Source organism: Myotis yumanensis, unplaced genomic scaffold, assembly GCF_028538775.1.
Source record: "Myotis yumanensis isolate MYYU_CA2020_CCGP unplaced genomic scaffold, mMyoYum1.0.hap1 SCAF_8, whole genome shotgun sequence".
Lineage (NCBI taxonomy): Eukaryota > Metazoa > Chordata > Mammalia > Chiroptera > Vespertilionidae > Myotis > Myotis yumanensis.
The window spans coordinates 55123068-55143712 of record NW_027223759.1 but is presented as its reverse complement, the minus strand read 5'-3'; the positions used below and the strand labels follow the sequence as shown (position 1 = coordinate 55143712).

The window sequence follows — 20645 nt, the reverse complement described above, 5'->3', positions numbered from 1 at the left end:
AGAGAGAAACATTGACCAGCTGCCTCCTGCACATCTCCCAATGGGGATGTGCCCGCAACCCAGGTATATGCCCTTGACCGGAATCGAACCTGGGACCTTTCAGTCCGCAGGCCGACACTCTATCCACTGAGCCAAACCGGTTTCGGCTCTCCTGTTTTATTTGATTCTACTCTGGGTCTGCCACTTCTATCAACTTTTTATTCTTCCTCATTTTTCTGATTTGATGGTTGCATCTATTTTATTGTGTAAAACCTTAGCTTCCCATTATAACTATTTTGATACCCTATACTAACTCCAGTGTTTCTAGATGCCTTTTTGGACACCTCTGTGCCCCGCACACCCACATCCTTGTTAAAGTTAGTGCAAAGTACTCTTTATCCTGCATCCCAAATCTTTTATAAGTTAATCCAAACACACTACCATAATTGTAGAAAAAAGTTACTTTATCCTTCTACTGAAGCAGTCCCACTCTGTTGTGAGTATGAATATCAACTTACTCAAATGATCCTTTTGATCTTCTGTCATTTTGTACTTAGAAGAACACGTTTTTATCATTACTTATGTTTTCTTATCCATCTAAAACACTGAATTTCTATTGGGTGATTGTAAGTATTCTAAATAAATAGCAGAAAGGTGTAATAATAACCAACCACATCTCATCTTCATTTCCCCTAGCAGAAGAGCCAAATAACAAGGAAGAAAAGAGCACTGGTGCTGAGGAGGCCTAGATTTCATTTCCAGGTGTGGTGCTAATTAATAGTATCTGGTGCTAATTAATAGCATCTTTAAATTATGGTTTTTCCATATGCTTGGAATTCTACTTTTTAAAAAAATATATTTTATTGATTTTTTACAGAGAGGAAGGGAGAGGGATAGAGAGTTAGAAACATCAATGAGAAAGAAACATCGATCAGCTGCCTCCTGCACACCTCCTACTGGGGATGTGCCCGAAACCAAGATACATGCCCCTGACCAGAATCGAACCTGGGACCCTTCAGTCCGCAGGCCGACGCTCCATCCACTGAGCCAAACCAGTCAAGGTGGAATTCTACTTTTTATATCAGTAATATTCTTCTTTTAACCTTCTCTGGCAAGTTTAGTTCAGACTGCTCAAATGTCATATCACATTGGCCTTTCCTGCCCATATTACTTAAAAAGCATCACCACATCACCAAAACAATTTCTCCTTTAGACCATCTAAATTACTATATATTTTATTTATTTTTCTTATTTATTGTCTGACTCTCCCACAAGACTGTTAAGTAATATATCTGTTTTGTTCACTACAGTATCTTCAGAACCCTAAAACAGTCCTGGCACAAAGAATATACTCATTGAATATTTGTTGAATAAATGAATGAATACCCATCTGAGAGGATTAACAATTCCAAAAAATCATCAACCTAAGAAAGTAAATCAGAAAATCTCTTCAAAAAGTGTCCGCAAACTAGTCAAGTAAACCAAATAAAATGTCTCTACTTTTGACTTTTTCTAAAAACACTATAAACTTGATAATTAAAGCAAAAGCATCACTCTTTATTAGGACATTTATCCTATCATGCAATAAGCCTGACTTATCAAGTACACAGTACAGACTCTTTTATTGGCATTAAGACCTCTTCTAATTTTAATAATCTGTTGAAATGTAAAGATTTAATCTGCCATTTAAGTCATCTATTTGTGCCATAAATTCTTTCCCATATTTATACCAAACTTCCCAAATTCATCACAGGTAAAGTCTACTAGTTCATTAGTGTTAGCTAATTTTAGTGTACTTAAAACATAGCAATACCTTGGGGTCAGTTGAATCACACTTGGTTTATGAATCTCATATTGAACACCTTTCTCAAAACATTTATCTAAATGAGATTACACTTAGCTTATACAGCAAGATAATTTTTATCTAAATATGAACTACTATATACAAATATATAAAAGCACAGGTACAAAAAATTCCTCTAACAACATTTCTTTCACATATATTTAGTTGGTTCTGCTGTTCGATCCATATATATGGGTTATATTTTAAAAAAAGGTACAGAGAGTAATTACGTTTCAAAATCTGCCTTAGTAAATACCACCTGATTTAAAAACACAATCAATTTATTTTACATCCTGATAGACAGGAGTAACATTACGAATATGACTTACACAATATCCTCAGATAAAAGGAATAAGCCCACAACAAATGGAGAGACTCATCCACTTAGAGAAAACTTGGCCAATAAAAAATCTTAATTTAGAATCTAGTGAAACAAAGGAGTGTCTGACTTATTTCATAATAGAAGAGAATTCCAGCATAGTGTCTTCACCTACTAGGTTTTCATATATTTACTGTTAAATGAATTATTTACTACATAAAAAAGTTTTATCCTAGAGTTTCTTTAATGCTATGATTCTCAATCCTGACTGTTTATTAAGAGACACTAGGGGGACCTTACAAATATAGGGAGGGGGGCAAAAGTAGGTTTATGGTTGTGAGTATGCAAAACACAGAGTTTATTATTTATTTATGTATTTACTATTATATTATTTATTATCATTAATATTAACCTACTTTTGTCCATCCCTGCATTTATAACCATGCCAAGGCCCCAGGATAAACAAGTTAAATCAGAATCTCTGGGAGTGGGGGCTATGCACTAATAGTTCCTGGGAAACTCTTTAGGATATTTTAATGGGTAACCAGGGTTGAAAAACACTGCCAATAGTGCTTTAAAAATTTCAGTTCAACATTGCTATATTATATCAATTTTAAGGATCAAATAAGAATAATGATCAACAACGTTTATTACATTGTTGCCCTGTTGTATAATATTCAGAATGTTGTAATACTGACTAAAATGAAAAGAAGGGAAAAAAAGAAGAAAGAAAGGACCTGCTAAAATGAAGTGGTGGGAGATATTATGATAAATACAAAAAGAGTAAAATAAAGACAGCCTGGATAAGAAGATTCCCTGAGAAGAAGGGAAGAAAATAGGATCAATCGACATCTTAAGATCTAAAAGCCAGGTGTGAAAATAAAAATATAGAAAATAATTTAGTAAGTAATAGATTTTATAAAGGGAGCTTCTAGAAACTAGAACTGACAACCAAATACTAAAAAAAAATAATTGTCTTTACTATTAATGAAGGCTCTGAATAAGTACACATGTGTAACTTAACTATATATTTAAGACTGTCTACCCTGTGTCCAGGTGAGCATTCAGCGTGGCTGGTAGTAAGGGTAGGTGTGACAACTTCCAGCCACCATCTGTCATAACAAGAGCATAGGAATCTGAACCAAGATCTCTCTTTTCCAAGAGTTTCCTGCCTTTTCCCAAAGAACTTTTATAAGGGCTGATAAGTCAGCTATAAATAGAGCATTTAAACCGAGGTTTACATATGCATTAGGCATGCTGAGAAGAAGTAGGGAAAACAGGACTGCCTCTCCTCCAAAATATTTCTCTATAAGTACATTAGACTACATGTGACTAGGTAAGGCTCTCCAGTCACCCATCAAACCCTTACCAGGTAACCTTTACCATGGTCTATCACTTTCTGAAACTCCATCTCATCCAGGCATAGAGAGATGCAGAGCGATGTGGAAAAAACTGGACCAGCAATGAAACATACTATTCCAGTTATTCAGAAGATTTTAGTTGTAATATGCCATATTACAATTTTAGATACATAAATTAGACTCATTCAATATTTGTCTTTTTGTGACTGGCCTGTTTCACTTAACATAATGTCTTCAAGGTTCACCCAAGTTGTTGCATATTGCAGAATTCCTTTTTTTTAAAATGCTGAATAATATTCCATTCCATTCATATAAGCAAATTTCTTAGTCATTCATCTGTTGATGGACATTTAGGTTGTATCCACACATCTTGGTTATTGTGAATAGTGCTGTAATGAACATAGGAGCAGTAATATGTCTTTAAGATCATTATTTGAATTATTTTGGATAAATACCCAGAAGTGTGATTGCTGGAGCACATGGTAATTCCCTTTTTAGTTTCCTGAGCAATCCCTATACTATTTCCGATAGTGGCTGCACCATTTTACATTCCCACAGTGTGCAAGGGTTCCAATTTCTCCACATCCAAGCCAACAATTATCTTTTTTTTTATAAGAGCCATCCTGAAAGGTGTGAGATGATATCTCACTGTGGATTTGATTTGCATTTCTCTGATAAGTAACATTGAGCATTTTTTTCAAATAGGTATTAGTCGTTTGTATGTCTTCCTTGGAATAATGTCTGTTAATCCATATCCTATTTTTTTTTTATCAGGTTGCTAGTTTTTTTTTTACTATTGTAGAAGTTCCTTATACAGTATATGTCTTTTGGAGATTAACCTTGTATGAAATACTGCAAATATTTTCTCCCATTCCGGAAGTTGCCTTTTCATTCTGCTTATTGTTTCCTTGGCTGTGGAGAAGGTTTTTCATTCAATGTAGCCTCGCTCATGTATTTGTTTTTAGTTGCCAATGCTTTTGATGTCGTATCCATGATATCACTGCCAAGACCAAGGTCATGAAGCTTTTCCCTTAAGTTTTCTTCCAGAAGTTTTACTGTTTCAGGTCTTACATACATGTTTTTAATACATTTTGAGTTGATTTTGTGTAGGGTAGAAAATAAGGGTCCAATTTCATTGTTTTGCATGTGGATATGCAGTTTTCTCAACAATGTTTGTTGAACAGAATAGTCTTTTCTTATTGTGTATTCTTGGCATCCTTTCTGAAGATCAGCTGATTGCATACGTGTGGATTTATTTCTGGGCTCTCCATTCTGTTTCACTGGTCTCCAAGTCTGTCTTTATGCCAATACTCTACTGTTTTGGTTAATATAGATTGAAAATATATAGAAAGTGTGGTACCTCAGACCTTGTTCATCTTTCTAAAAACTGATTTGACTATTTGTGATTTTTTGTGGTTCCATATAAATATTAGAATGGTTTTTTCCTAGCTCTATAAAAAAATGCCACTGTGACATTGATAGGGATTACATTGAATCTGCAGATCACTTTCAGTACTAAACATTTTAACAACATTGTCTTCTAATCCCCTTCTTTAAATTTTCTATTTCACTTGGTTTTTGATACCTTTAAATTTTTACTTTTTTATCGGCTCAGCAATGCTACATAAAAACACTTAAAATATTTTATTTTTCAGTAGATTATTCAAAGTATTTAAGTTTATCATAATTCTGTGTTCAAGTGATTATTGTTATTGTTGATTTTTATTTTATACTAGTGTCCCAGTACACAGATTCATGAAAGGATATTAATTAGAAGAAATATTTTAATATCGCTATTCGCATCTTGCTAATGAAAAGAAAATAGGATTCTACCAAGTCTCCTATCTATCTACTCCAGGACTTCTGTGAGGGTCAAATGAGATGAGGCATGGGAAAACACTTCACAAACATTTGGTTAAACTGTAAAATGTTTATACCTGGCTATAAAACAAGTTGGGTACCCAGGCTGAAGAAACTCCAAGGAGGCTAGTCACTAGGGAGAGGAAGCCGGGCATTGCTACATGACATCATTACCCAGCACCCACAGCCACCATTTCCAGGCTGGGCTGGGCTGGGCTGGGCCTTGGGCCCCATTTTGTGCCATGGGGTCTTGGAGCATTGGCTGCAATTTGGTGGGGTGTCGCTCTGGGTTGGTGGCGGGGCCTATGTCCCATTTGGGGGAAGCCGAGTGTTGGTTTGTCAGCACCAGGTCCGCAGTACTGTTTATTTTTAAATGGCCAGTGCATGTCATGGCAGCTCTTGCATTGAGCGTCTGTCCCCTGGTGGTCAGTGTGCGTCATAGCGACCAGTAGGACGGACGGACACTTAGCCTTTTATATATAGATTATTTCATTTTTGCTTTTAACCAAATGAAAACCTATTTCCCAAAAGTTTTTCCCAAGTCTAACCTTTGTTGATAACTTAGAAACCCCATATTTTGTTCTGTATTCTTACTCAGGTATAGAAAGATGCACTGGGCTCAAATCAATATTAAGGCAACTTGCCTCAAACATTTGAACAAACAAAACAAAATGATTCCGTGAACTATCCTGCGTAACTTTCTCAAAATTGCTGGCTATTTCAAAACCCTTATGCATCAAATATTCCCATATATACCCTTTGATGAGAAATTTAAAGAAAACTTCTAATTAGTCTTTCCTTTTCTTTCCAGAACTTATTTTTCTGATGTCTTGAACAATATTCTTTTCAGGATGACCTATAATATCTGCTATTACTATTTCTATACTGAATCTACAAGTGTAATTCATTATTGTTTATATGCTTGTGACATTATGTATCCCTCCAAAATAAATTTGTAATTATGTTTTCCTATTCCAGTATTGCCACCCACTTCCTGGGACATACATGACCTCATCAAGCCAATGAAATAAGGGTGCCTTTTGGCTTAGTGGTCCTTCACTGATCTATGAAAATATAGGTAAACATGGTACCCTTAACTCACATTGAATCCAGAATTTACACTTTTAAGAGTCATCTTAAAAATGTCAAGTGAAATGCCTCTGGTCTTCTCTCAGACTTACAAAATAGAAAATGTTAACATATAGGAAGTAAAATGAATTGTAAAATGATGAAAAGAATATATTAAGAATATTTTCCAGTTAGATATAATTAATAATAATATTACTTTATAATTCATAAGGGAAACTAAAAAATAAATGTTAAAATTGAGCAGAACTATACTAAGTTATTACTTGTGCAAACATCCATACTTAATGTTTTACAACAAATTTCTACAGACTAAGAAATAGAAATCTGATGACCATGTACAACCAGAGGACTTAATTATTTTATTAAAATTCACTTTAAGAGGCTCTTTATACATATACATGTTCTCATGCATAACATATGGCTTTCTGTTCCCTTTTTTTTCTTAAAGAAAAGTATATAGCATATGCTAAAACCAGTATTTATTTAATCTAATCTTTTATATACTCTACTAGAGGCCTGGTGCACGAAATTCCTGCACTGGGGAGGGGTGTCCCTCAGCCAGGCCTGCACCCTCTCCAATCTGGGACCTCTTGGGCCTAAACCGGCCGTCGGACATCCCTCTCACAATCCAGGACTGCTGGCCCCCCACCGCTCACCTGCCTACCTGCCTGATTGCCCCTAACCGCTTCTGCCTGCCAGCCTGATCACCCCCTAACCACTCCCCTGCCAGCCTGATCGATGCCTAATTGCTCCCTTGCTGGGCTGATCACCCCCAACTGCCTTCCCCTGCCAGTCGGGTTGCCCCAAACTGCCCTCCCCTGCTGGCCCAGTTGCCCCCAACTGCCCTCTCCTGCTGGCCTGGTTGCCCCTAACTGTCCTCCTCTGCAGACCTGCCCCCCCCAACTTCCCTCCCCTGCAGACCTGGTTCCCCCCAATTGCCCTCCCTTGCTGGCCTGGTCGCCCCTAACTGTCCTCCCCTGCTGGCCTGATCGCCCACAACTGCCTTCCTCTCCTGGCCATCTTGTAGCTGTGGGCATCTCCATCTTTGAGGGTGTGGCAGTCAATTAGCATATTCCCTCCCTATTGGCTGTGGGTGCCACCATATTTGAGGGTGGGGCAGTCAATTAGCATATCCCCTCCTTATTGGCTATGGTGCCACCATCTTGGAGGGCAGGGCAGTCAATTAGCTTATTCCCTCCTTATTGGCTATGGGCACTGCCATTTTGTGATGGTGTGAGGGTCAATTAGCATATTCCCTCTTTATTAGATAGGATACTATAATAGAATAAAAATTAATGCTTAGTGCAGTCACTTTGAAAAAGTTTGACAGTTCTTCAAAAAGGTAAACAAAAAATTACCACATGACCTAGCAATTCCACCCCAAGGTGTACACATACTCAAAAGAATTGCAAGCAGAGATTTGAACAAATATTTGTATATCTAAATGTCCATCAATAAATAAATAGATAATAAATGCAATATAATTTATTTAAATTTCTGAGCCCTAAAGAGCAGTGAAGTTCTAATACATGCTATAATACAGATGAATCTTGAAAACAAACATTATACTAAGGGAAATAAACCTGACACAAAAAGACAACTATTATATGATGTCATTTATAGAAAATATCTAGATTAGACAAATTGATGGGGACAAAAAGTATGTAGATTCAAGTTTACCAAAGGCTGGGAGGCAGAGGAAATGAAGAGTTAGTGCTATATAGTTTTTGTTTGGGGTGATAAGAAATTTTGGAAATAGTGATGATGGTTGCATAACACTGTAAATGTAATTAATGCCAATGAATTGTACAGTTAAAATAGCCATATATATTTATATATACATGTATTATAAATATATATGACCACAACTTTAAAAACTTAATAGTTTTATATACCAAAATCCATTGGACTGTACACTTTAAATGGGTGAATTGTATGATTTGTTACCTATATGTTAATAAAGATGTTATAAAAATTAATTAATGTTTGAAGTCTTTCTTCAATGCTTGAAGCTCAGTACCCTTTTCCTTAAAGAAGCCTTCTAAGATTATTCTAGTGACCCTTCTCTTACGGTCAACTCACAGTTTTGACTTGTTTATAAGTCTCACCTAGCAATTAATTTGATCCTCCTTTCCACATCTCTGGTGTTTTTAAATTACTGTTACATAATTAATATTTGATTATGCTTTATTTACAAAATTAGATTAGTTGCTAAAATTATCAAATCAAGACCCATATTTAATATTTGTATTTTCTTTACCAAACAAGATTAGTAGTAGCTCAAATTGTCAAATCAGGACCTAGCCCTCTACTATCTTCAAATCATTAAAATATAATTCAATTTTACACTTACACAAATATTTTAGTAAAAGTTTCTATACAAATGTTAAAAGAAAGCATTCTTGAAAAAAGTAATGAGAATACTAATTCCCCAGGCACTTCAATTAATCATAGTTCAATATAATTATTAAAAACTAGAGGCCCAGTGCATGAAATTTGTGCACGGGGGATGGGGGGTCCCCTCAGCCCAGTCTACACCCTCTCCAATCCAGGACCCCTTGGGGGATGTCCAACTGCCAGCCTAGGCCCGATCCCCGGGATTGGGCCTAAACCGGCAGTTGGACATCCCTCTCACAATCCTGGACCGCTGGTGCCTCATTGCTCACCTGCCTGCCTGCCTGGTCGCCCCCAACTGCCCCCCTCTGCTGGCCTGGTCGACCCCAGCTGCCCCCTCCCACTGGCCTAGTCGCCCCTCACTGCCCCTCCTGCCAGCCTAATTGCCCCCAACTGTCCCCACTGCTGGCCTGGCCGCCCCCAACTGCACTCCCCCAGTCTGGTCACCCCCAACTCCCGCCCCTGCCAGCCTGGTTGCCTCTTACTGCCCCCCTCTGCTGGCCTGGTCGCTAACTGCCCCACTGGCCAGCCTGGTGACCCCTTACTGGACCCCTGCTGGCCTGGTTTTCCCCAACTGCCCCCCTCTGCCAGCCTGGTAACCCCCAACTGCCCCCCTGCCAGAATGCTCCACATTCTTTCCTCTCCCCCGCCCCCTGCCCCCATTCTTTACTGACCCCCTTCTGGGGAGCAGATGGTAGGCTTCGCACTCACTGTGCATGTGCGCGCTGCAGTGGGATGGGGTGGGAACTGGGGGTGGGGTGGGGCGGGAACTGGGAGTGGGGTGGGCACAGGCTTGCTTTAGGTCAAGGTGGGAGCAGGAGTGGTGGCCTCTCAACTGCACAGGCCGTGGCGAGGCCCAGTTAGTGCTGGGAGCTTCACCGAACCGCTACAGTGGGGTACCTGGCAGTGCGTCGCCCCTCAACCCCTGCCTCAGGGCTGCGGGTCCACGCCACTCCACCCGGGCGTGCTTCCACACTGGCAGTCATCGCCTCTTGTTTCCCGCATCTTGGGACCACTGCAGGACCTCGCTCTCCTTGGGCAAGGAAGATCCCCACCTGCCAGCCCCCTGCCCGGGCCCAAGCCCCCTCCGGTGTACCCCGCCTCGGTGCCGCTCTGCGCCCCTTGGACCACCCACCTCCTGGCTGGCTGCTTCATCGAAGCCACAGTGCTCGAGAGCCGCCCCTCAGGCAGGGGCCTGTCCATGCACCTGCAGACCCCCGGCTGCGGCTCCTGGCTGGCAGCTTTGCCGAAGCTTCCTCTTCCTTCAGGCGCTCTCCTCAGACCTCTGGAAGCTTTGCTCCGGCGGTCCCGCCCCTCCATGGCTCCCTGCAGCCCCCGCTCCACTCGGCTCTCCAGGGCTGCCCATCTGTCAGGACACTGCCAGGGCATCCTGCTGCGGGCAGCGCGGTCCTGGGGTAGGGGGTGGGAAGGTGGGGAGCAGCTCCAGTGAAGTAGTAAATCCCAGGTTGGCATTGGGATTTGGCTGTGAGCCACGTGGGAGTCTGCCTGAGCTGGTGGTAATGGTGCTTAGACCCAGAGTACCGCCCCCCGCCCTACAGCCATGCCCACCATGTGAACAGTCATTCCGTTATGGCGTCCAGGCCTAATTTGCATATTACCTTTTTATATATTAGGATAAGCAATGATAAAATACTTCTAACAGGAAATTTTGATTGGCCAGTCATTTTCCTTTTTCCCCAACTGAATCAAAGACAAGGCACTGCCAAAATAAAAAAATAAAACAAAATAGTAGAGAAATATGCTAACACTTAACATGCTCTAGTTCTCCCTTCTCAAGACCCCTGTGGATAGTATCAAACCCTATATATGCTGTTTTTTCTTATACATACATACCTATGATGAATTAGGCACAGTAAAAGGTTAACAATAACTAATAATAAAATACGACAATTATAAAAATATACTGCAATAAAAGTTATGTGAAACTGGTTTCTCTCACAGCAAAATAGCACAAATTTCTTCTTCCTTCTTCACAATTTCACAGATAGAAAATTCATTCTTACTATAGATCTTAGGAATCTCAGTATATGATTTCTTTCTGCATTAAGCCAAAAACTTTCACCTTTTCACTTAAAGGGAGCACTTTACGACTTCTCTTTGGCATATCGGAATTGCCAGCATCACTACTCTTGTGCTTTGGGCCATTATTAAGTAACAAGGGTTCTTTGAGCACTGTGAGATGAACACAAGCACTATGAGTCCATGACAGTCCATCTGATAACTGAGATGGTTACTAAGTGATTAACAGATGAGTAGCATATACAGCATGGACATGCTGGACAAAGGGGTGATTCAAGTCCTAAGCAGGATGGCAACAGATTTTAACACACACTCAGAACGGCACACAATTTAAAACTGTTCATTTCTAGAATTTTCCATTTAATATTTTCAGGCCATGGTTACCCATAGATGACCGAAACCATGAAAAGTGAAACTGAGGATAAGAGAGGACTACTTTATAAATATTTTTATGCTTAAGAAGAAATGTTCAGGATATATACTTCTAAATCCTGAACAGAATTAACTAAAATATTAAATTAGATAATTTAGTTATAATAAAAAAGGGTATTTGGGGGACAACCAGAACTTTTACTTAAAAAGTTCATTGAGGGAATTTATGGGACTGGGTGAAAGAGGTGAAGGAATTAAGAAGTACAAATTGGAAATTATTTTATTATGTAAAGTACAGCATAGGGAATGCAGTCAATAATATTTGCCTTAACTATGTATGGAGCCAAGTGGGTACCAGAAATATCAGGGGGGAACACTTTATAAAGTATATGATTATCAAATCATTATGCTGTACACCTGAAACCAACACAAAATAATACTGAAAGTAAAATGTAATTGGAAAAAAACAACAACATAAGCTTATTTAATGATTACAGTGATCTTAAAATAATTTCTACATATGTATTTGGGATATAATAAAAATAGAAGCCTTTAGAGAAAGGAATAGAAAGGATTATATATATATATATATATATATGTATGTATATACACACACACACACACACACACACACACACTAGGGGCCCGATGCACAAAATTCATGCAAGAGTAGGCCTTCCTTCCCCTGGCTGCCAGCACCAGCTTCCCTCTGGCACCCGGGACCTAGGCTGGCTTCCCTCTGGCTGCTGGCAGGCACCCAGGACCTGGGCTTCCCTCGTAGACCCAGCTTCCTCCGGAAGGACGTCCAGTCTAATTAGCATATTATGCTTTTATTATTATAGAAGATATATATGTATATATATCATATATGTATTTGTTTCTTTGAAAAAACAGCATAAAATCTTGAGAAATAAATAAAATAGCACATTGGAATTGTCACATATTTATAGAACAGAAATATAAATGCTAGGTAAATTTCTTACCTGTGTCATTAGTATATCCTTAAAATGATCTTTTAGGCTAATAGACTATTTTAATTCACAGCAGGTTGTTCTTTTTTAAAATTAGTAGTTTTTAAATTGTATAACATGTTTTTGCTAAAATATTTATTTTCTGCAGAATGTTTGAATGACTTGGTCTTAAAAACATATCATAAATGTAAACAGTATTAACTCACATGAAATTTAAGAAATAACTTATATTTTGACCTAAAGGCAAACATTTTAAGTTTTTAGAAGACGGCATCATTACCTCAAAAGTAAATCTATTTCAATGAACAACTATATTTCTATTCCCTCCTGAAGTAGAATGATCTACGTACAACGACCTACTAGTATGTCACTTTTTCAGTGAAAATGTCCACTGGCATCTCAGAGAATATTACTTTTCCAGCCAGAACTCACCTACTTATTAAATTCACTTTCCCGGAAAACAGCTGATGAAGGAAGCAAACCAAAAAATGGCTTCCATCAGCAAAATATGTACATGAGTTAAAACTCATTCTTCATTAAATCCTTATGTCCTTAATCTCTGAGGTTTTGTAATTATTATTATTCCAAAAAGCTTGGGTTGTGATTCCCCAAGTCACAGCACATTAGAAACAGAGATAAAGATGATGATAGTGGCTATAATTTTCTAAGCACGTATTAAGCACTACACTGGGAATGGGGGCTAGAAGTGGAGGGAGCATCAGTAATAGATAACTGTACTGAAAGTGACATAAGAAGTCAAGAAACCAACAAGTCTTACTCCATGACCAAGAATCTATAAACCATATGTCCCAAGAGTATCAGTATACAGTACAGACTAATGTTCTAAAGACAACTTCTTGAAACCTTAAACAAAAGTTGGAAATTTTGCAAAGCAAAAATACACATTTTTAAAATAAGGAGCATGGGCAACGGAACCTAAAGACCTAGATTTGAATCTAAACCCATCACCTAATATATCAATGACCTTAAGCAATTTTTATGGCCCTCCGACTCAGTTTCTCCAAATGTAAAATGAGATAATATTTACCTTATGGCACCATGTTTAGAATCAATGTATGTAAAAGTACCCAGTACAACTCATAAATACAATATCCACTGAAATACTCTGAAAATTTAACTACCCCAAATAATTTATTCTTTGAGGTAAACAATTTTGTTACTTTTTAAAATTCATTACTTTTTAGATTTTACTCTGTAGTTCATAAATACATAAAGTAAAAAAATGACAAGATTCCTTTAAGTGTATAAAGAATGCTCTCAAATCTCATTAAAACCACCTCTTTGACTGGATAAATCCAATTCATTCTTCAGCCTCATTATGAATGGTACCTTCTCTGGAAAGCCTTCTCAAAACCTCTACTTGCACCTGGCTGGTGTGGCTCAGTGGTTGACCATCGACCTATGAAGCAGGAGGTCAGGGTTCAATTCCCAGTCACAGCACATGCCCAGGTTTCAGGCTCGATCCCCAGTAGGGGGCATGCAGGAGGCAGCTGATCAATGATTCTCTTTCATCACTGATGTTTCTATCTCTCTCCCTCTCCTTTCCTTTCAATAAAAATATATTTTTAAAAAAACACACCTCTACTTGAATATCTAAGAGACATTTAAAAAGGTATCTCATCTAAAACCAAACCCCCAATCCCCAATTGTTATCGCAACCTGCTTCATCTGAAGACCTTCCCTATCTCACAGCTGATTGAAAGATCATCTTTCTATAGTTGCTCAGCCAAAAACCTTGGTGTCATCTTGTCTTCTCTTTTTCTGATATCCCACATCCAATTCATCAGAAAAAGCTTTTGATTGTACCTTATAACATCCAGACTTTGAATGGTACCACCCTTCTCCAAGCCACCACCTTCAATAACTTAGCTTACTCTAAGAGCTTCTGGCCAGTGGTCAAAGCCTTGTTACAATCTACAGTTGACCCTTGAACAACACGGGTTTGAACTGCATGGTCCACTTAGATGCAGATTTTTTTCAATAAATACATACAGAACTGTCAATGTATTTTCTTTTCCTTATGATTTTCTTAAAGGAGTCTTATCTCTGGCTTACTTTATTGTAAACACAGTATATAATATATATATATATATATCTCATGTTAATTGACTGTTATGTTATTGGTAAGGTTTCTGGTAAACAGGTTATAAGTAGTTAAGTTTTGGGGTATTCAATGCTATCATGAATTTTTGATTACACAAGGGGTTGGTGACCCTAGCCCCTACATTGTTCAAGGGTCAACTATATTCTTAACTTGGCAACTAAAGTGGTACTTTAACAATATCAGCCAAATTTACTAAAAGCCCTGCAATGGTGCCTCTAAGTCCCAGCTGTCCATTACCTCTATCAATACCTCCTTCTACTCCTCCTCTTCTCCCAAACTCTGCTCCTGTCACATTGGCCTCTGTTCATTGACCTGAACACTCCAGGTATGCTTCCTGCCTCAAGCCCTCTGCTTGGAAGGCTCTTCGAAAAAATATACACATAAGCAACCTTCCTTGTTCTTGCAACCTACCACACCACAGCCTCTTATCCTATTCTACTTTTTCTTTCTTCCATAACACTAGTCACCTTCTAATACACCATATACTCTATTATGTACTAGGGGCCCAGTGCACAAATTTGTGCACCTTGAAAGGAACTGAGGGCCGCAAGGCTGCGGTGGGCATAGGGGCAGATGTCAGCCTATCCTCTGTGCTCCCGCCTGGCCCCTCCCACCATGGCCCCCCCATCTCATCTTCTGGCAGCCCCACTCTAGCCACCACAGATCCCACGCGCTGACTGTGCCGGCCCCGCTCGCACCCGCTGACTGTGTGGAGCAATTGGGGCTGGTGCCAGCAGCGGGTGCGAGCAGGGCTGGTACCATCAGCAGGTACAAGCAGCAGCTGCTGCCCCTACCTCCCCTCAGGAGCAGGGGGAGGTGGAGAAACCCTGAGGGGCGATCAGGGCTGGCAGCCACTGCTTGCACCTGCTGATTGCGCCGAGCGATTGGGGCCGGCACCGGGCACTGGCAGCGGGTGCAAGCGGCGGCTCAGGCACGGCAGTGGGTGCGAGCAGGGCTGGCACTGGCAGCAGGTGCAAATGCTGGGTGGGACCGCAGCACATGTGAGCAAAGAATTTTTAGTAACCACCACAGGCTCACCCCAATGACAGTGACTGGTGCCCTTGGTCTGGCACCCCTGCTCACCTGCTCCACCATCCCACAGCAGTCGATGCCTACCATGTTTTGTGCTCTGCCGCCTGCTGCGCGCACCCCCTGGTGGTCAGCGCACGCAATAGCGACTGGTTGTTTGGTTGGTCCGCCATTGGGTCTATTTGCATATTAGCTTTTTATTATATAGGATTATGCTTATTGTTTATCCCCCACCCCCCTATGATCCACACGAGCAGAGACCTTTAAGAGTTTCTTTACTGATATATCCCATGTACCTAGAACAGTACTCAATAAATACAAATTAAATAAAATACATTAGCTACTTCTTTGTGTCTCTTTTAGCATCCTGTGCTTATCCCTACTATATCAGTTAACACGCTACGGTAATAGCCTGTTAATTTTCTGCCTCTTCCACTAAAGTGTAAATTCTTGGAAACAAGGGATTTTCTTTCTTATCAACCAGTACTTCCTTACAGTGCCTGACACTTAGTAAGCACTCCATAATATTTGATAAATTGTTGATGAAATAATAAAACCACTGAAGTCAAATGTGTAAGCACCTTTATTATCTCCAAAATATAAACACAATGCTTAAAGCATGACACTGAAGACTGAGTTCTGGGTTCTAGATTCTGTTAGAATTGGTCTGGCTCTAGCACTGACTAGAAGACATTGATGAAATTATTTAAATTATCTACAACTATTTCCTTTTTAGTAAAAATGGGGGCAATGATGTTACCTGCCCCTCATGTGATTGTTATGAATATAAAAGGTGACAGTTCAGAATATGCCACTCCAAAACATGCTGCTCTAGCATATTGACTATTTCCAGTTAAGGGCATTCAAAAAGCAAACTAAGAAAAATACTCTGACCTTCCTTCTTTTTCTTAAAGGCAGGAAATGAAATTCCTATATGAAAGCTGTACTCCCTAAACCAAAAGGAAAAGTAACATTGTGATCACCAAGGACAAAAAAATTGAAACCCAAAGAATTCTACATAAAAAGACTTTAGTCATGTATCTAAGAGATATAACAACTTGGTAATGATATATAAGAGTTGAGCATAACTAACAGTTCTGTTCAAAGTAAAAGGTCAGTTATGTGAGAATAGAAATAAATTTTCTGCTATTTCTTATTAAATAATTCTTATCTTCCTTTAGCCTCCCCACATAGTTTAGTCACTTTTCAACAATTGCCTCTTTGTTTAACCTAATATAAAACAAGTAGGTTTCACCATTTCTTTGGATCTTCATTCCTTATACAGACTCCAATGTCACATAAAACTTGTATTAAATAAGTTTGTATGTTTTTCTCCTATTGATCTGTGTAATGTCAATTTAATTTTCAGGCTCAGCCAAAAAGAATTCTAAGAAGGTAAAGGTAAAGGTAAAAATCTGTCTCTCCTACAATAGAATTGTATGAGTGGTTTGTACATATTAAGCATTTAGTAAATGACATATATTACTTGTTATTACAAATTAAATCGAGGACCTACTATAAATCCTACTTCAGTAACTAAGCTAGAATATTCATTAGCTGATCTGTAGAATCTCTTTAGAGATTCTATTATGTGCCCTAACCGGTTTGGCTCAGTGGATAGAGCGTTGGCCTGCGGACTGAAGGGTCCCGGGTTCGATTCCGATCAAAGGCATGTACCTTGGTTGCGGGCACATCCCCAGGAGGGGGTGTGCAGGAGGCAGCTGATCGATGTTTCTCTCTCGTCGATGTTTCTAACTCTCTATCCCTCTCCCTTCCTCTCTGTAAAAAAATCAATAAAATATATATATATTTTTAGAGATTCTATTATGTGCCAATAATTTTTATCAAAAATTAATGAGTTACCTAAAATAACTGGTAAGCATTTGCAAAACAAACAAACAAACAAAAAAACAAGTACCTTAACTCTCAACAAAAATAAGACTCTATTTACATTATCCCAGAATATTTTTAAATATTTCTGGATGTTTGATTCTATAGCCATCTTTAATAACTACCTTCAATATTTAATAATTTCATCTTTCCTTTAATATGATCAATATACCTAATACTAGAGTTTAAAAATTAAAAATCCTACTATTTAGGTAAACTATAGTTACTGACCTATAATAAATATACACATTCTTTCCTCTACTCTGAATAATCTTATTTCCAGGAATAAGGCTTCTGAGAATAAGTTAAATAATTTAAGTATCTAGCTTTCCACCTCTGACTTTAGTCATGTATCCAACAATAGGTATAATCCTTTGGTAATGATATATTAAGAGTTGAGCATAACTAACAGTTCTGTTCAAAGTAAAAGATCAGTTATATAATATTTATTTTAAAACTTACTTTATATTATTTTATAATAGAAATAATTTTTCTGTTACTTTCCTGTCTACTATGATTCCTAAATGGTTTCCTAGTCTACACAGTCAGTTCTTCATTTTATAAAATACTTCTGAAAACTCATTTTTTGTAGTCTGCACCCTCATAAAGAAATAAACATACATATTTTACTTAGCCCTCATATGGCAGCAGACAACAAAACTTAGATAAGCAGTTTAAATGATTGTCCCAAGACAGATGGAGTGACTGCCAGCTTCAGGATTAAAACTAAGAAGCTCTTTATTTCCTTCTTAAATGCTGAGGACTTAATATTGTTTTTATATCACAAGGATCTCTGAACTAATTTAAGAACAATAACTTAATAACTAAAACAATTATCAACAATTATGACAACATATGTAAATCCATTTATGAAATTTATTAAATACAAATACAATTGCTTTATCCAAATATTCCCTGAATAAATAAATCTGATTTACTACTTAAGTTATTTTTTAAGATTTTGTTTAGAATGCCAAGAAACTGAAAGCTTAATATAATTTATCATTTCATTGTCTTCTTAAAAAGCGAATTTCTTTAACCAAAAATCTGCAATAAGCATATGAGATGGTTGGATTTGATACTAAACAAAAATACTTTTTCATTCAGAAAAAAAATCCCACAAAGTTAAAACAGTAGTTCCTACTCTAATTGTAAACTTCAACTTCAGTTTGTATTTATAACAGATATATCTGTGAAAAGACAGTGATAAAAAGGAAACACCAAATACTATTATTGCATTTACAGGAAAAAAAGACATACAGTATAACATTAAGAGCTTACTGTGGAGAGTGGGTTTAATCAGGAAGTAGCCATTATCCTTTCGATTCAGAGCAGTGACAGCACTCCAAAACAACAAGCCGTGAAATTTTTCAGTTAAAAGGCATGAAAGAATACCTACTATTGTGTCCTAGCTGTGCTGACCCCATAGGTCACCATATGTCTTTTATCAAAAGCTATCAAGAAAACATAATCCAAGTAAGCATTTACAATGCTGTATTTGTTAAAACACCTAAAATCTACCTAACACAACCTCTCTCTCTGTTACTCACAAAACATGGCTGTCTTATTCAGAGATTAGCAATTATTGTAATGAGATACTGTCGGAGAGGGTCAAATAGTACTTCCTGCAGTTTACACATCTTGATTTCCTGGTAAACAAACTGAAAGGCAGGTGGAGCACTTAGATCACCAGTAACCGTGAATGCTCACGTGACAAAACTAAACCAGGTAAGAAGACGTCTTAAGAATTCACTCCTTTCTTAATTTTATTAATGTCAAAACAGACAATAAAGAGTTATGGCTTTCTTTTTTTTTCTTTTCTTTTTTTTAAAGGAGGGTTTATTCCAGACATGCACTGGCACAGAGTTTAGAATAAGGAATGCATGAAAAAAATTATTTAATAAGCACGTTTTAAAAATTACTTCTGGCATCTAAATTGTAAAATCAAGGAAATGCTAACAAGGTTTAAAAAAAACTAAGAATAACTGCTTAAAAACAAAAAACCTGCTAAATATAAGGAAAAGTCTTTAAATTGAAACTGCTTCAGGAAAGTGGATAAAAGAAGTCTCTGAATTAAAGAGCAAATTAAATTTTATTCAAAGCACAAGCCTATTCTTATTAGAACAAGCTTCTTCAAAATAAGACTACTTTGTAACTTACGTGGCAGTTTTGAAAAAATTTTTTCAATGATATATTAAAAAAGATTACATAACTTAAAGCTATGCCCATCATCATTTTAAATTCATATTTCAAAAAAAGCCACAAAATATTTACCTAAGAGCATTTTAAAAAAGTACCTATATTGTTAGTTTGAAAATGAAGTTTCCTTATCCTTAGCTTTGTTCCCCACATTGCTGTTTCTTCACTTTAAAATTTCTAGTAGAGTTGACTGAGGGTTGATTTAAATTAATTAAGGGTATAAAACAAACACTCTGTGAAAAGGATAAACGAATTCACTACTTTAAATATTAAGGAGATTCTTTTTCATCTACAATATTGCATTTCTCTTAAAATTTCTATGTATACTAAGTCCATGCATCTCTGTCCTATTATAACATACATGCTTTGATTTTAGAGCAAATAGCTCTTAACAACACTTTTTACAATATAGCCATATCAAAACATTTAATTATATTACTTCAATAAAGTTTATATTTGCAAAATAAAATTCTAATATACTTAAATAGAAAACAAAACAAAGTGTCGATAAAATCAATAACAAAAAGAACACCCAAGTAGATAATGGCCAAGAGAACAGAATCTCAGAATACGTCTCATTACAAATATTTAATGTGTGTCATTTGAAAGGAATATGTATTCAATATGGAACAATATTAATGCAAGTCACAAATCACCACCTGTACTATGATGACACATGAAATAGCAAATTTTCAGAAAACCATGACTAAGAAATTATTTCCAGTTGGGTTTCTTGGTCAAATTAAATAATTCAAATATCTATAGTTATGTGGAATGCAAAACATAGTCATTTATTTCCTTTATAAAAAATTTAAGATATAATTCCTACTAAACATGTAGTTTTGACTATGTAATTCAAATATCAAGCAAAAATTTAAATTAGAAAATTATTTCAAATATTCATGACTATCTTAGTTTCCCATAATGGGTCAAATTTTGAAAATAATAAAATAAAAATAGAGGTAAAGAAAATAAATTTGAAATTTTGTTTCATTCAAGGTAGCTCTTATCAAGAATAAGCAAGTTTGCTATTAAGAATTTACAATTCAAAGAGCAGGGGAAAAACCTAATAGGTAGGTTGCCCTGTGAGTTAGGGGAACCGCCCCTTCACCCCACTGAGCTGATAAATGAGAAAAAGGCACCTTTTTCTCCATTAGGATAGATTTCAGCCTCA

The 20645-nt window shown here is 37.5% G+C and overlaps 1 protein-coding gene across 21 annotated transcripts in view; it reads right to left on the bottom strand.

Annotated features, from left to right (window-relative positions):
• The window catches only part of BAZ2B (bromodomain adjacent to zinc finger domain 2B), a 252927-nt gene that overhangs the window by 133155 nt on the left and 99127 nt on the right, over positions 1–20645 (bottom strand). The window contains exon 1 of one of the 21 annotated variants that reach the window (XM_070422898.1): positions 18554–19241. The exons of the other annotated variants lie outside the window; for them this stretch is intronic. The gene's annotated coding sequence lies outside the window, so the exon portion shown is untranslated. Of the gene's footprint in view, positions 1–18553; positions 19242–20645 lie in introns of those variants that run through there. 21 annotated transcript variants of the gene reach the window in all.